We start from the raw sequence: 14,568 nt of genomic DNA on the forward strand, positions 1-14,568 counted from the left end.
GCTTTTCAGTTTGGGAATCAGTGGTACAAACAAAAGTTTGGGTACACACGTCGCATGTACCTTTGCTAACCTGTATCTAGCCAGACTAGAAGATAAATTCAATTATTCAGCCGCAAACAGATTTCTCCCATACATGTACACATATCTTAGATTCATAGATGATGTGTTTATCATTTGGTCAGGTTGAGAAAAGGATTTTGCCGACTTTTTTGATTACTTAAACAAGTAAAATGGTATGAATATGATATTCACTTACAAATTTGGAGGCCTACAGTTGGAATTTCTGGATGTACTCATTACAATAAGGGATGGTGAGCTGGTGACAGAGGGATATCGTAAACCCACTGCCACCAATTCTCTTTTACAGTACTCCAGCTTCCACCCATTTAGTGTCAAAAAGGCAGTACCTTACGGCCAATTTCTAAGATTAAGGCGCATAAATAGAACAGAGGAGGATTATGTAAAGCAGGCGTCAGATTTGAAGAAATGCTTCTTGGCCAGTTGATATCCAATTGGTTTGCTCAATGAAGCCATGTTAAAAGTAACACAAATAGATAACACTCACAAGATTACAAAAAAACAAAAACAGGAAGACATTTAACCAATTGTCTTCTCCTTCAAATTTAGTCCCATGGCAGAACAGATTAAAAAAGTAATACGCAGTAATTGGGACATTTTGGAAGGAGATGACAATTTAACAATGTAAAGGGCATTCGCCCTAACATTGCATTTAGGAGGTGCCATACACTTAAAGATAAGATAGTGCGCAGTCGCTTTAGGTCGGAGACAAAAACCTGGCTAGATGGATGGAGACCCAAGGGCAATCGCTGGTGTGGAGACTGCATATGTTGCAAATTTAATCCCCAATGGGAAACCCTAAATTTTGGAGGAGTCCAACATAGGGTAAAAACACTCATCACTTGCAAAACCAAGTTTGTTGTTTATCTATTAATTTGCACATGTGGCAGATTCTACATCGGCAAAACTATTTGCAACCTAAATGAGAGAATTAGAGAACATGTCCTATCTAAAAGTTCGGGCAAAGGTTAATAGAACATGTTAATTCCACACATAATGGAGACGTTAAGGTATTAAAATTCGCAGGCATAGAAGTGGTACAGAAACTACCTCAGGGATGAGATATGTAACATCCGAGAGTTATGTTACAAAACTCTTTTACCCCGCTACAACCTGCTAAGTGTATCTGCATTGTCATCCTGTATAATTTAACATCACATCCTCACTAATGTGCATTGAAATATATATATATTGCTGTAATTTTCATGTACACCAGCAGGTGGCAGCAATGTTACCAGGGACATAGAGACAGTTTAGTGTTGCTGAACTGGAATAGTTCATTCCAGTTTAGCTCCCCCTTCTTTGAGCAGAGTGGGCCCGCCCATGTCCTGCCTCATGGGGAGAGAAGGAAGTTCAGTTAGTGTGCCAGCCACCCCTGCTAGTGGAAGGCTGTGCTGGTAGGAGCTCCCAGTTCTAGGGATCCCAAGCCAGGATCTTGTCTCGGCTGAGACCAAAGATCATCATTCCCAGCCTGAGCCCTTCAGCATCAGCTGGTGACAAGCAAGCAGCAACCTCCAGAACTCCAGGAAGAACCATACCCTGTGAGCTAACTGTGAGTACCGTCCAGAGACCAGGAGAAGCCAGATTCCTTCTCAGCTAGTCAGTCCCATACATAGCAGAAGATAGAGCAGAAGATAGTAATTCCTGCCACATTACAGAGCCACAAGCAGACGACTTATCCTGCAAAGAGCTCCAGGCACATGATAGAAGCAGAATATATAGATTCCTGCCATACATTGCCAATACCTGCTGGGACTTCAGACTATTGCTGTATCTCGCATGGATTACTGCTGCATCAAGTAAAGACCTGTCTGAACTTTATTCCAAGTCTGGATCTCATTTACTACTACTAAATCCCTCAATTACTCCTACTAGCAACACACATTTTATTGCAAGTGAGCCAGGATCCAGGAGCCCAGCCGTATCAAGGTAGGAGACACCGTTGACACTATTGCCACTACCACACAGAGACATTGAGAATATAGTGCTATATTCATTATATTCGTCAATTCTAGCAATACAACCATTAGGAACTCAGATCTAAGTTGTAATCGCAATGCGATTAATACAGGTTATATTGCATTGCGAATTCAACTTAGAGCTGGGTTCCTAATGGTTGTATTGCTAGAATATAACGAAGATTGAGAATATAGTGCTATATTCATTATATTCGTCAATTCTAGCAATACAACCATTAGGAACTTAGCTCTAAGTTGAATTCGCAATGTGATTAATGCAGGTTATATTAATCGCATTGCGAATTCAACTTACCACACTCTGCGTCAACTACGTAATTTTCCATGGCAGTTTTGCCATGGATCCCCCTCCGGCATGCCACAGTTCAGGTGTTAGTCCCCTTGAAACAATTTTTCCATCACTATTGTGGCCAGAAAGAGTCCCTGTGGGTTTTAAAATTCGCCTGTCTTTTGAAGTCTATGGCGGTTCGCCCGGTTCGCGAACATTTGCGGAAGTTTACGCTCGCCATTCGAGAACGCAAAAGTTTATGTTCGCAACATCTCTAATCAGCGGTTTTGAATTTTTTAAAAATATTTTATTCACATTTTTTGCCCTTTTTTTAGTTAGTCTTTTTTTTTTCTGTTTGTTTTAGGGATAAGTCCGCGAACACCCGTGCCCCCCCCAAAGACGCACACCAAATAAAGATTTACACGCACGCACATACACATGCAGACACACACTCCCCTATGGCCCGCCGGATGTTCTCGGCCGAGGAGGCATATGCCCAGCTTGCCTCAGAGTCCGAGAGTCCCAGTGAGGGCGAGGATGACCCCGCTTTCCTGTTGTTACCCGCGTCCTCCTCATCATCTAGCGATGATGATGAGCCCCCAAGGCGCCGGAGACGCCGCCAGGTGGAGCAAGGGGACCGCAATGTTAGGGACCCTGTGGCCCACCCTAGTACGAGCAGCTCTGGGGCTCGTACTAGTTTTCCGGCCCACCAGTTAAATCCACCGGAGCCCCCTGCCGGTGAACTTGTCTGGTATACCCTAGAGCGATTTGAGCCCGTGATTCCTGATTTTGTAGGTCAACCAGGAATCCAGATTTCCACAGTGGGCTTCACTGAATATGACTTTTTTAGTAATTTTTTCAGTGACCAACTGGTAAATCTAATGGTGGAGCAGATGAACCTGTACGCCCAACAGTTCGTTGCTCAACACCCGGGCTCCTTTTTGGCTAGGCCCGGTGGCTGGACACCGGTCAGTGCAGCCGAGATGAGGACATTTTGGGGCCTCGTGATGCATATGGGCCTAGTCAAGAAACCTAGTGTCAGGCATTACTGGAGTGGGGACGTCCTCTACCAGACCTCACTTTACAGTACGGCCATGACACGCTCCCGGTTTGAGGCCATCCGGAAATGCCTGCATTATTCAGATAATGCAGCATGTCCCCCCCGAGGGGATGACCGCCTGTACAAAATCAGGCTGGTCATCGATCACTTTGGGGCCAAATTTGTACAGGATTATGTACCTGGAAGGGAGGTCGCGGTTGATGAAACTCTCATTGCGTTCAAGGGGAGACTCATTTTCCGCCAGTATGTTCCCTCAAAGCGGGCGAGGTATGGCGTGAAGCTGTACAAACTTTCTGAGAGTACCTCATGGTACACTTACAAATTTCGTGTTTACAAGGCGCGAGATTCCCGTATTCAACCCCCAGAATGTCCCCCCACTCTGGGTGTTAGCGGGAAACTTGTGTGGGACCTTATGCACCCACTGCTAGATAAGGGTTACCACCTGTAACTTTTATACTAGTATCCCCTTGTTGCAGTCCCTCGCCGTCAGATCCACGTCTGCTCGTGGGACCGTGCGGAAAAATCAACGAGGCCTCTCTGCCCACCCCCTCCAGGTACCTATCCCCAGGGGTGAGACCCGTGCCCTTACCACTGGAAACCTATTGCTGGTCAGATATAAGGACAAGAGGGATGTCCTTGTACTGTCCACAATTCATGGCAACGGCATCACCCCTGTCCCTGTGCGAGGTACCGCGGCACCGGTCCTCAAGCCCGATTGTATCGTCGACTACAATCGGTATATGGGAGGAGTTGATCTCTCTGATCAAGTCCTCAAGCCATATAATGCCATGTGCAAAACCCGGGCATGGTACAAAAAAGTTAAGGTCTACTTGGTGCAGGTTGCCATGTACAACTCTTTTGTGCTGTCCCGGAGCGCTGGCAACACAGGGACATTCCTTCAGTTCTATGAGGCAGTCCTCAAGGCCCTGATCTTTTCGGACCGGGAAAGAGCAGGCCGGAGTACCTTGGGAACTGGAGGCGCCCGGATCGTCCCTGGCCAACACTTTCCAGGTGTGGTCCCCCATACTGGAAAGAAGGGACGGACCCAAAAAAGGTGCAGAGTGTGTCACGGAAGGGGGATACGGAAGGACACCACTACTCAATGTGACACGTGCCCCGATCATCCGGGCCTCTGCATTATTGGTTGCTTCAGGGAGTACCACACTTCCAAGGAGTACAAAATTTATATCGGATAAAAAAGAATTAAAAACTAAAATAATTTTTAAAAAAGTATACAAATTAGGTATCTCCGCGTCGGTAATAATCTCCTCTATAGAAATACCCCATGACCTAACCCCCCAGATTATAACGGTCCAAAAAAAAAAAAAGTTTTTTTTTGTCACCTTAAATAATAAAAAGTTTAATAGCAAGCGATCAAAAAGTCATATAGCCCCAAAATAGTGCCAATAAAATTGTCCCCTCATCCGGCAAAAAATGAGCCCCTACCTAATACAATCGGCAAAAAAACAAAAAAAATAATGACTCTTAGACTTTAGAGATACAAAATATATATTTTTGTATCAAAAAGGATAATATAGTCTAAAACCTAAATAATTGTAAAAAAGTAGACTTATTAAGTATCACCGCGTCCGTAAGAATCTCCTCTATAAAAATACCCCATGACCTAACCCCTCAGATTAACACGGTCCAAAAAAAAAAAAAAAAACGGTGCAAAAAAAGAACTTTTTTTGTCACCTTACATAACAAAAAGTTTAATAGCAAGCGATCAAAAAGTTATATAGCCCCAAAATAGTGCCAATAAAATTGTCCTCTCATCCCGCAAAAAATGAGCCCCTACATAAGATAATCGGCTAAAATACAAAAAGAAAATGACTCTTAGACTTTAGAGATGCAAAAAAAAATTTTGTATCAAAAAGGATAATATAGTCTAAAACCTAAATAATTGTAAAAAAAGTAGACTTATTAGGTATTGCCGCGTCCATAAGAATCTCCTCTATAAAAATGCCCTATGACCTAACCCCCCAGATTAACACGGTCCAAAAATTTTTTTTAAAACTGTGCCAAAACAGCTATTTTTTACACTTTTCCATTTCAATCCGTTTTTTCCGGTAACAAAGCAAGGGTTAACAACAAAGCAAGGGTTAACAACTAAACAAAACGTAATATTTATTACCCTGATACTGCAGTTTACAGAAATGCCACATTTGTGGTCGTAAACTGCTGTATCACTAAAAGGCAAGGCGCAAAAGGAAAGGACCGGCATGGTTTCTGGAAGGCCGATTTGATGGCCTTTTTTATTGACACCATGTCCCTTTTGAAGCCCCCCTGATGCACCCCTAGAGTAGAAACTCCCTAAAAGTGACCCCATCTAAGAAACTACACCCCTCAAGGTATTCCAAACTGATTTTACAAACTTTATTAACCCTTTAGGTGTTCCTCAACAGTTAATGGCAAATGGTAACCTTACCTCACAAAAATGTAATATAGAGCAACCAAAAATCATATGTACCCTGAAAATAGTCCCAACAAAACCGCCACCTTTTCCCGTAGTTTCCAAAATGGGGTAACTTTTAGGGAGTTTCTACTCCAGGGGTGCATCAGGGGGGTTAAAACAGGACACGGTGTAAATAAACCGGTCCATAAAAATCAGCCCTCCAAAAATCACACGGCGCTCCTTTCCCTCTACGCCCCGCCGTGTGGCCGTACAGTAGTGTACAACCACATATGGGGTGTTTCTGTAAACGGCAGAGTCAGGGCAATAAAGATACAGTCTTGTTTGGCTGTTAACCCTTGCTTTGCTAGTGGAAAAAATGGGTTAAAATGGAAAATTTGTCAAAAAAATTTAATTCTCAAATTTCATCCCCATTTGCCAATAACTCTTGTGCAACACCTAAAGGGTTAACAACGTTTGTAAAATCAGTTTTAAATACCTTGAGGGGTGTAGTTTCTTAGATGGAATCACTTTTAGGGAGTTTCTACTCCAGGGGTGCATCAGGGGGGTTGAAACAGGAGACGGTGTAAATAAACCGATCCATATAAATCAGCCCTCCAAAAACCACACGGAGCTCCTTTCCGTCTACGCCCCCGCCGTGTGGCCGTATAGTAGTGTACGAACACATATGGGGTGTTTCTGTAAACGGCAGAGTCAGGGCAATAAAGATACAGTCTTGTTTGGCTGTTAACCCTTGCTTTGTTAGTGGAAAAAATGGGTTAAAATGGAAAATTTTACAAAAAAATTAAATTCTCAAATTTCATCCCCATTTGCCAATAACTCTTGTGCAACACCTAAAGAGTTAACAAAGTTTGTAAAATCAGTTTTGAATACCTTGAGGGGTGTAGTTTCTTAGATGGGGTCACTTTTATGGAGTTTCTACTCTAGGGGTGCATTAGGGGGGCTTCAAATGGGACATGGTGTCAAAAAAATTGTCCAGCAAAATCTGCCTTCCAAAAACCATATGGTGCACCTTTCCCTCTACGCCCTACTGTGTGGCCGTACAGTAGTGTACGACCACATATGGGGTGTTTCTGTAAATGGCAGAGTGAGGGAAATAAAGATACAGTCTTGTTTTGCTGTTAACCCTTGCTTTGCTAGTGGAAAAAAATGGGTTAAAATGGAAAATTTGGCAAAAAAATGAAATTCTCAAATTTCATCCCCATTTGCCAATAACTCTTGTGCAACACCTAAAGGGTTAACAAAGTTTGTAAAATCTGTTTTGAATACCTTAAGGGGTGTAGTTTCTTAGATGGGGTCACTTTTATGGAGTTTTAGGGGGGCTTCAAATGGTACATGGTATCAAAAAAACAGTCCAGCAAAATCTGCCTTCCAAAAACCATATGGCGCACCTTTCCCTCTACGCCCTACTGTGTGCCCGTATAGTAGTTTACGGCCACATATGGGGTGTTTCTGCAAACTACAGAATCGGGGCAATAAATATTACGTTTTGTTTGGCTGTTAACCCTTGCTTTGTTACTAAAAAAAATTGAAAATTTTCCAAAAAATCTAAATTCAGAAATATTATCTCTATTTGCCATTAACTCTTGTGGAACACCTAAAGGGTTAGCGACATTTGTAAAATCAGTTTTGAATAGCTTCAGGGGTGTAGTTTCTAGAATGGGGTCATGTTTGGGTGGTTTCTATTATGTAAGCCTCGCAAAGTGACTTCAGATCTGAACTGGTCCCTGAAAATTGGGTTTTTGAAAATTTCTGAAAAATTTCAAGATTTGCTTCTAAACTTCTAAGCCTTGTAACGTCCCCAAAAAATAAAATATCATTCCCAAAATGATCCAAACATGAAGTAACTATATTTGGAGGTATTACTATGTATTATAGAAGTAGAGAAATTGAAACTTGGAAATTTTACTTCATTTTTGCTAAATTTGGTATTTTTTTATAAATAAATAAAAATGTTTTTTTTTTAACTTCATTTTACCAGTGTCACGAAGTGCAATATGTGACGACAAAAACAATCTCAGAATGGCCTGGATAAGTCAAAGCATTTTAAAGTTATCACCACTTAAAGTGACACTGGTCAGATTTGCAAAAAATGGCCTGGTCCTTAAGGTGAAATAAGGCTGTGTCCCAAAGGGGTTAAGGCGGCATGCAAGGCCTTAGGACATACTCAACCTTGGCTAAACACAAGGTACAAATTAGGAGGATAAGTCACACTCAAAGCTCTCCAATGAAGACTATTTTAGAAGGAGGAGCCAGTATTCTCTCACATCTCCATGGGGACTATTTACTCAAAACACAAATAATAGCAGTTGGGTCACCCTTAACGGTATTAGATCTGCTTGGCACATAACCACTCGGTTCCTTTAAAGATAAGGACTGTTAGTTTTTTGATTGTACTCAGAGGCGATACATAATAAGCAAGGCGATGTTAGAGCTGCTTGGAACGTACCAGCCGTCCTCAGAGGCAGTCCATAAAGACTAAGCAATACATAAGGTGCTTACTCTCTGGAGTTCTGAAATAAATGCAAACATCATAATCCATTTGAAATATCACATTGTTGTACCTGCAAGAGAAATACACAATGGGCACAATACTTAAACGTTACTGAAAATTCAAAAAGTTAGTGCAAATCAATAAGGCACATTTTTAATAAGATAGCATAGTGCAATCATCATATCACATTAGAGTCCATTTTCTCCTGTACTTGTCAGGTAAAGTGCACCAAACTGTAGCTTTTAAGTGCAACAAAAGTCTTTTGTAATCCACAGGAACAGTAATGTCACTTTTTGTAATCCAAATGAGGTAATAGAGTTATTTGTAATCCACATAAGGCACAGAGTCATTTGTCATCTACATGGGTAAAAAAGTTATTTGTAATCCACAAGGGTATAAAAAAAGTAGCAGCACTGGTCATAAGAACCATAACGAAGGGCTCCCAAATAACCTAAAAAGGGGGGAAAAAGGAAAATTGGCGCTAATAAACCGCAACCAAAAAGGAAAGGAAGATGGGGGGAATCCTGACTAAACATGACCATCCGGGTGAGGACACAACGGGGGCAAACTGAAACATAAAAACATGTTATAAACACGAAATATGCCAACAGACCCTCACCCTTCAGGAGTAGTCCACGCCGTGGCTCCCAAAGTCATTGTTCTTTCTTTAAAGGTTAGATGAGATGGTCCAGCTCCTCAGAGGAGGGACTGGATGTTCTCTTCACTGCTTGAACTGGAAAAGGACATGAGAGGACGGTCCTGCCTCTGATAGTCTAATCTGGCTTGGGTAGTGGAGCTTCACTGCCCTCTGGTGGTTGGAAGTCGGACTTGGCCAGGTGGTCACACTTTTCATCTGCGCAGCCATCTTCTGTTTGATTTGGGCAGCTGCTCTTGTCATTTCAAGACCAAGACCTCTTGTTGGAGGGGCGCTGGTAGATTAACCTCCACTTGGGTCAGTCGGATTGATAACTCCGGATACTCCATATTGTCTTCCCGGGCATTTGCACTGAGAGAAAGTGAAGGAGGGGCTTCCTGGGAGTGGCTTCTTCCCTCCCTCGTCATGCAGTAACATCGCTCCCTGTGGGAAGAAACTGCGCCATTACATACAAAAATGGCGGATTAACTCTTTGGGCTCTGGTGCGCAGCATTTTGCACCGGTCGCTCCGCAATAAACACATTAAAGTAATTTTCAACAGTGTATTTGTAAATCCAATAGGCTAATAAAGTTTGTAGACTTTAGAATAGTATAGCACACAGTTTTTACGTTGTACGTATCCTGTTCTTATTCTGTTTGTGACGCCAAAATATGCAGCGGGCAGTTGCCAGCCTCTAAGGTATCCCTTGCCCCTTAAGAGGTTTTTACAATATATGTCCCTCTTACAGAGCAAGTTGTCGTGATGCCAGTTGCAGTTAAGCATTTTTAGATGGTAGTGTTGGTACCCAGATGTAGGATTGCCAGAATGGTGTAGAGTGACCTACAATCTCCCTGAAGGTGTTGTATGCATGTGTCACGGTGCTCCTACCTGGATATCCTTGGATCCCAGACGTGGTTGTCCAAAGCAGTGATCAAAGAGGTGATTAACTTGGATGATGAATAAGTAGAATAAATAGAGTCCAGACTTTGTATTAACGTTGAGCACAGTTTTACTTGAATAAACTTACATCAAGGAACAATCTTCCAACTTTATCTTGGTCATCAGCAGATTTTGGCATGTTTTGGCAGGCAAACACTCTCAGCTCTGTTGCATCTGCACTCTCTCAGCTCTGCTATTTTGGCTGGATTAAATAGGAACTTTTCCTCTTCTGCTGGAACTTAGCTTAGCTGTCGTCTGTCTCTTACTGTAATCCTAGGAACTTCCTCCTGGCTTAAAGGGACACTGACAGGCCAAAACAGCATATATAGTTAGATATATCACATTACAGGTCTTATACAGTCTTTTAAAAGCATATAAGTATCCCCCCTGTCCACCTTATAAAGAGCGAAATATAAAGTTTTATAACCTGCTTCTTCGGTCAGCAATCTGCCCAAGGGGCGGCGTTTCATGTGAAAATGCGCCCAGCCAGCCTTCCCAACTGCCGTTCTTAAGCCCCGCCCAGCTCATCATTATTCACTTCGCTGGGCGGCGGCTGCAGCTGCCTCGAAGACGCAGGCTGGTGTGTGTACGCAGGCGCGATCTAACGGCACGGCAGGGCGCAGGCGCAGAAGATTGGGCATGAACGATGCCCGGAGGATTGAATTGCGCAGGCGCAGGATCGGGACTGGGGAGAGTTCTAGCCGCCCAACGAAGTGAATAATGATGAGCTGGGCGGGGCTTAAGAACGGCAGTTGGAAAGGCTGGCTGGGCGCATTTTCACATGAAACGCCGCCCCTTGGGCAGATTGCTGACCGAAGAAGCAGGTTATAAAACTTTATATTTCGCTCTTTATAAGGTGGACAGGGGGGATACTTATATGCTTTTAAAAGACTGTATAAGACCTGTAATGTGATATATCTAACTATATATGCTGTTTTGGCCTGTCAGTGTCCCTTTAAAGCTTACTTAGCTTGGCTTTAGGCAATGCAAGCCCAGGAGGGGACATGCAACCATGTAGAGCTCACAGGCAGGGCCTGCGGGCCCAGCAGAGCAGGCAGTGCTCTGCTGCCCGACACACAGTCTTCCCCTAGGAAGGGGTAGACTAGACTGACTTTCCTAACACTAAACTCCTCGCTCTCTAGAGAGGTCTGGAAGGGTACTAGAAGGTTCCTCTCCAGGAAAACTAAGTCTGCCAATACTGCCGCCATCTTCTGGTGAACCAGGCACATTACATGTTAACAGTAGTTTATAAGGAAATATGATTACACATATTGCAGGAAATGGCAATAAATATAGGAGATGACACATGATGCACCAATAAAGATAGTGGGGAGCCCAAAAGAGGTGGTAATGCCACTCTGGGATATTACATATGTTGCACAGGTAGAGAGAAATACAGTACTTGTAGTACAGATGGTAGTAATGTATATGTAGCACAGGTAGATAGCAGTATTGTACTTGTAGTACAGATAGTAGTAGTGTATATGTAACACAGGTAGAGAGCAATATAGAAATTGTAGTACAGATAGTCATATTTGTGGTAACAGGTTTTCCTAAAATGGCGGCAGCACGTGTTACAAAGATGAATGCGCTCATTGCTGGAACGCCAGGGAGCTGTGTTCCTGTCACACACTGAACGCTCAGCTCACTGCACTCCTCCCCTCCTTCAGGCCGGCGGCGCACTGAATGGTGAAGCAGGGAGACTTGTCCCTGTTCCACCATTCAGCCTGCAGACACAGATCGTGCTGGCGGCCTGTGTGGGAGGAGCCTGCAGTCTGGGAATCTGTCTAAGCCCCTCCCACACATGACTGCAGAGCGATCTGTGCCTGCAGGGGAGAGAGGGATGTGATCTTTAGGAATGGGATAAGGTGAGTATTTACTGTGTTTTTTTTAACACAGAGGTGGCATAGAGAGGGCATTACTGTGAAGGGGCACAGAGGGAATTACTGTTATAAAGGGGGCACAGAGGGTATTACTGTTATAAAGGGGGTACAGAGGGCATTACTATTATAAAGAGGGCACAGAGGGCATTACTATTATAAAGGTGGTACAAAAGGCATTATTATTATAAAGGGAGCACAGAGGGCATTACTGTTATAAAAGGGGCACAGAGGGCATTATTATTATAAATGGGACACAGAGAGCATTACTGTTATAAAGGTGGAACAGAGGGAATTACTACTATAAAGGGGGGGCAGAGGGCATTACTACTATTAAGGGGGCACAATGGGCATTACTAATATGTAGGGGGCACAATGGGCATTACTACTGTGGAGAGGGCACAATGGGTATAACTACTATAAATGGGACACAAGGGGCATTATTACTATGAAGGGGCACAATGGACATTATTACCTTAAGGGGCACAATGGGCATTACTACTGTGAAGGGGGCACAATGGGCATTACTACTGTAAAAGGGGCACAATGGGCAGTATTACTATAAGGAAGACACAGAGAGGGCATTACTATTATGAAGGGGGCACAATGTGCATTACTACTATGAAAGGGGCACAATGGGCATTAATACTATGAAGGGGCAAAGAGAGCAATACTACTGTGAAGGGGCACAGAGGGCATTACTACTGTGAAGGGGACACAGAGGGAATTAAAACTGTGAAGGGGCACAGAGGGCATTACTACTGTTATGGCGGCACAGAACAGGCATTACTACTGTGAAAGGGGCACAGAGAAGGCATAACTACTGTGAGGGGGCACAATGAGGACATTACTACTGTGAAGGGGGCACAATCAAGAGATAAGTACTTTAGGGGGGCACGATGTGGGTATAACTACTGTGAAAGTTGTACAGCGAGCGCATAAATACTGTGAGGGGGCACAATGTGGGCATAACTACCGTGAGGGGGCACATATTTGGACAAAACAACTGTGAAGGTTGAACAATGAGGGGGTACAATTTCTTGAAAGGATTGTCAGCGGTGGGGTGGCTCGTTTGCCAGAGAAAGGACGTGCCCCAGGTGCCAAACACCCTAGGCACACCACTGAAACTACCCAGAAGTCAGTGAGCAGCTCTGCCTGGGGCCGCCATGCTTCCCCTCCGCATGGGGTCCGGTCGTTGTTGTGGCCAAGGCAGGTAAGTGTGGGTTGTTTTTGGGCTCTTACCTGACGATCTGGTGGCTGTTCACTGGCTGTCCCTTTCCTTGCAGCTAGGCTGGTGGAGACTCCTGTCCATCCGCGTCTGGGATGAACAGGTTGTCTCCTGCTCCTAACCTTATTTCAGGGATCCTCAGGGTCCCAAGTTCCTGTGTATGAGCCCACAAACCATCTGGGTCTGCTCATACCGTTAGAAGTCAGGGCCAGGATTAGGGTGGCTTTAGGAGGTTACCTGCTCCCTTTTCCAGGTGTCCAGGCCTAGCTGCTTCCCCGTTTTCCTACGCTATACAGAGGGGAGTTTTCCCCCGCTCCCCACCTTGACAGGAAGAGTCACAGAAAGGCATAGAAGTAGACATCCTTTGGCCACATCCCACGCTGACGACTGCTTCATTGTGAACAATGCCCTGCGGAACTAGATGATAAATGCTACACAACTACAGGAACATTTAAGGGAAGTGAGAGGCACCCAAGTGTTACATCAGACCATTCGAAACCATTTACATCAGCATGGTCTGCATGCTAGACGACCTACAAGGGTACCTGACCAAAGGCGTCATCATCTTTCATGGGCCAGGGAGCATCTACGCTGGATGAGGAACCAATGTCACCAGACGAGCCTTTGGTGGTGGTGGTGTTTCAGTGTGGGCAGGTGTGTCTAGTCAATACAGAACTGCCCTACACTTTATGAATAGTACAGTGACAAGCCCATATTACTTGAATAACATTATTAATCCAGTCATTGTGCCTCTGCATGAACAACAAAGGCCTAATTTCTTCTTCATGGACAACAATGCGCCAGCTCATCGAGATTGCATCATTAGGGAATGGCTGCTGGAGACTGGGGTACCTCAAATGGAGTGGCCTGCACTTTATCCTGACGTGAATCTCATTGAAAACCTAAGGGATCAGTTGAGTCGCTGATTAAAGACGGGTCCTAACTCTGTACCCCAGAACCTCAATGGCCTGAGAGCCGCCCTTCAAGAAGAATGGTATGCCATGTCTCAGCAGAAAATAAGTCGACTTGTGAACTGCATGAGATGTTGTTGTCAAGCTATAATTGATGCTCAAGGCCACATGACAAGTCATTGAGACATTGACTTTTTTGGGGGTATACCCAAAAAATGCACTACTCACAAAAAGCTAGGGAAATTTGGCTTTCAGGTGAAATTTATGGAAAACGTAAAAAGTCCACGTTACAGTGATATTATATCATGAAAGTAGGGCATTTAAAGGGAATCTGTCACCAGAATCATCACCATTAAACTAAAACTATTGTCTTGTAGCACTTACTACCTCCTTTCCAGATGTGCTTTTCTTTCCTTGCTGCTTGGTTTCTATCTTGAAAAAATCCACTTTATTCCTTATGCAAATGAGCCAGTAAGGTGCCCAGAGGGGCGTAATTTTTGTTCAAAGGTGCCCAGGAACACCCCCATTGAGTACCCAAGCCCGCCCTCCAGCAGAGCCCAAGCACGCCTCTCCTCAGCTCATACTCTACGCCCCCAGCAGCGCCGTTGTCCCCCCCATATATCACTAACAGCAGAGAACCCCGCCCACCCTTGCCTTCAGAGTCACTGACAAATCTCGCCGCGCTC

The sequence above is a fragment of the Bufo bufo genome, chromosome 5 (genome assembly GCF_905171765.1).
Source record: "Bufo bufo chromosome 5, aBufBuf1.1, whole genome shotgun sequence".
Taxonomy (NCBI): domain Eukaryota; kingdom Metazoa; phylum Chordata; class Amphibia; order Anura; family Bufonidae; genus Bufo; species Bufo bufo.